A 4,113-nucleotide genomic window follows, 5' to 3' on the forward strand; every position below is an offset into this window, starting at 1 on the left:
GAAATGGGATCCTTTCTCCTGCACAAGAAAACTTTTTGTTACATAAATAATGGCATTATTTATTAATAAGATAAACATTAAATATTTGTGCTACGTGACAATAAACCATTAATGATCTATTAGGAGCACTAAATTGTTATTTGCTGCCACAGAACAGCAAAATGTTAATCTGTATAGAAAAGCAATGCTGTTTAGATATGAAATTACAATGAGATTTGTGACTCTGGATCACAAAACCAGTCATAAGGATCAATTTTTTGAAACTGAGATTTATCATATCATAAATAAGCTTTCCTTTGATGTATGGTTTGTTTAGATAGGACAATATTTGGCCAAGATACAACTATTTGAAAACCTGGAATCTGAGGGTGCAAAAAAATTAAAATATTGAGAAAATCATCTTTAAAGGTGTCAATATGAAGTGCCAACATATTTATTTATAACTGTTTTGGATTGTTTTCACTTGTAAAATTAGTTTGATCTGTGCATATTTCTCTCCTAAATCAGATGAGATGATATTTTCACTTGTCAATCAAATATATGACTTGTATTTTAGCTAGAAGCAGTGGCTTGAAGTTAAAAACATGTTGGTGAATTTGTTCCTTACAAACACCCAGCTAGCGTTCGCTTCATAAGACATGATGGTATGACGGCACCCATTCACTGAAGAGGATCCACTTGTGAGCAAGTGATGCAATGCTACATCGGCTTCTATGAAACAAACTCATCTGCATATTGAATAGCCTGAGGGTGTGAAAAATGTCAGCAAATTTCCTTTTTTGTGTGAACTATTCCTGTACTTCATCTGTCAAAATCATGAATGAAGCTAGGTGATAGCAGCAGCTAGTTTGACTTATACACAAACCTATTTGATTTAATCTCACAAAATCATGACATCTAATGTAGAAGTAAATGTCAAGCTAGAGATAAAAGCTTATCAGAACATGTCATGAATTTAGATAAGGTTCCACATTCATAGGCATGTATGTCAGTTTATGTAAAATATGCAGTTTAGGACAATATACAGCTTGTACAGTAACGGTTACTCACATAGTATAACAAATAATAAAAGTAAATTTCAACTAATATATAGATATACTCTAACAACACTCTAACGCTAACTGGTTAGCTCGCTAGCACACATACCTGTCAAAACTATGGCAGGTCAAAGTAACCAAATTCAATAACATGCTGATGTTTTACTAAGGTCACAGTTGCATTTAGGTATTCAATTTAGTCTTGTTTGCATCAAGACATAATGTTAAATGTAACTACGGCGCTATATCATATTTATAAACACAGAGTTAGCCGCTTAGCTCTCTAGGCCAAAATTAGCATTGCGCCAAGATGCTAACGAGCCACTTTGTGCTTTAACAGCTAACAGGGAGATTCTGACAGGCTTATCAGATTGAAATGTCTTCATTGTGCAGTCTCCTAATAAAACACATACAAATAAAGAGCATTTGATTACCTGGGTGAGCTCGGTCCGTTCACTTCCTCATCCACAGATATGAGGCCTCAAGGCGAATCTGACACTCTGACAGACTCAATTAAACGGCTTCAACTTTAGTCCAAGGCCTGACAACAGGGCCAAAACATCTCCCGCTGAGTCCAACACACTTTACAGGTTAGTGAAAGCCGCTGACGGTGATTCCAGGCGAGTTCGTGAACGAAAACAACCTAATCAATGACCGCGACGCGGGGTTTGTTTACATTAAATTCAACACGCTCGACCTGCAGAGATCAACTGCTGTCAATTAGACTGAGAGAGGAATAGTAGGATTAACGAGCTAGGACGATAGCAATGCACAAACGTGAGAAGGTCTGGTCAGAAAATTAACCCGAAAGAGCGTACGGCACATTTAGCAAAAGATGTAAGATATTAAGTACACTTAAAAACACACGCAGACACACTACTTTAGAACAGCACCGCTGTCCTTTGACTCAAACAACTCACGTGACTCCACAGCGCCATCTGCTGACTGTCACCTAATTAATGCCTCGGATGGCCCGAGACGCGCAGTGTCAATTTCTAACCAATCAGAGAACGTGGTTCGCTTCTGCTCGACCAATCAGAACATGGAGTTCTTGCTGAGCAACTCCCATTTGATTTACAGACACATGTTTGCTGCGTGCGCGAAAGCGCCTCACACTACAGCATGTATTTGACAGATTTCATTTGGTTATTTGTCATTTAGATTATTCAGTCTATGCTGCTAATGGAAAACGAGACATTTATGATTGACACGAGTTCGTTAGAATATAGAAATATATATTAATAAACCTCCGTCGTTCTCCTTTTTCATTAAACCATTCTGCCATCTGGTGGATAAATATAAGGATTACATAGATAAATAAATGCATTTACTTTTACTTAAAGGAAAAGTTCACTCATAGAATAAAACATTTCCTGACAATTTACTAAAATGTCAATGTCTTTCTTTCTTAAAGAAATTAAGGGTTTTAAGGAAAACATTCCAGGATTTTTCTCCATATAGTGGACTTTAATAGTGTTCAACAGATTGAAGGTCCAAATTGCAGTTTCAATGAAGCTTCAAAGGGCTCTACATGTTCCCACCCAAGGAATAAGAGTCTTATCTAACGAAACAATCGGTCAATTTTTAAAAAAATATTTTTTACACACTTTTTAACCACAAATGCTGGTCTTGCCCTAACTATTCCATGCACATGTGCGACTTGACACATTTCATACCCTTACCAAAAAGAAGTATACTTCAAGTTCATTTTATTAAGTATACTTAAGTAAAGTTCAAGTATTTTTAAGTATACTTCATGTAGTAAGTATACAAATGTCAGTGTACTAGTAGTATACTTGTAAGTGTACTATTTTAATACTCATTGGAACTAAGTTGGCCCACTTTCCAGTATATAAAAGTATAGTTTAAGTATAACAGTAGTACTGCAATTATACTATAAATAATACATAAAAAGAAAGAACAGGGTATCTGCTTGCGAACAAAAATATTTTATTCTAGCTTGAATAAAATAAAAATTGAATAAAATTGAAATTAGGTAATTTTTTATAAATAAAAAAATAATAATTAAACATTTTGAACAAAAAGCTGAAAAAAAGACTATGAATTGTTTTCAGAATGATAATCAAACGTAGATGAGTCTATGAACACCTCAAAGCTTGACAATCATTATTACCTCTTCATGGGTCAACATTTTTTTCCATAATGTTACATGATGTTGTTTTATGTATAATGATCATGTTAGATTAAGTATCAGTTGTTTTTTGGTTTCTTCTTCGCTTGTGTTTTAGAAATTCTATGCAGAATATGTGTAATAGCGAGCCTACCATATAATAATGAAAGCATTTATGGAGCATAAGTATAGCTCAAAGAAATTTAGACCTTTTCTAAGTGTAAATCAAGTACACTTAAATGTCATTTTAAGTGTATTTCTGAGGAGTACACAAAACACATTCCTGAGAAGTAGATAAAAAGTAGACTGAAAGTATACTGTCCAAATTTTAGTTTATATACTAATAGCACACTTGAATAAACGTCTTTTCCGTAAGGGTTAAAACATTGTAAATAGTGTAGTGTAGTCATGCATGGTTAATTCTTCATCTGTGTACTTTGGTTTAAAAAGTTAGGGTAGGGCGAAAAACACCTAATTTTCTCTTCCAACTTTAAAATCACCCAACGTAGTTGTTTTACCTTTTTTTTGTAAAGAGTGTTTGACTTTCTTTGCATGTTCACTTTGTAAACACTGAGTCAGTTTTCCTGTCCAATATCGTGTTGGCTAATGAAGACGCGTATGTGAATCTCACAGTTTATGCTAGCCGAGCATTTGTGGTAAAAGTGTTTTTTTGTTTTTTTTTTTAATCATAGATCATTTCGCTAGGTAAGACCCTTATTCCTCAGCCGGGCTCATGTAAAGCCTTTTGAAGCTGCATTGGAACTGCAATTTGGACCTTTAACCCATTGGCTCCCATTGAAGTCCTTTATATGGAGGAAAATCCTGGAATGTTTTCCTCAAAAGCAAAAAGAAAAACATGAACATCTTGGATGACATGGGGGTAAGTAAATTAAGTAGTATTAAAAAAAGAAAAGAAAACAAAGACCAGCCTGCTGAGAAGTTAAA

This window comes from Garra rufa, chromosome 12, assembly GCF_049309525.1.
Source record: "Garra rufa chromosome 12, GarRuf1.0, whole genome shotgun sequence".
In the NCBI taxonomy this organism is placed as follows: domain Eukaryota; kingdom Metazoa; phylum Chordata; class Actinopteri; order Cypriniformes; family Cyprinidae; genus Garra; species Garra rufa.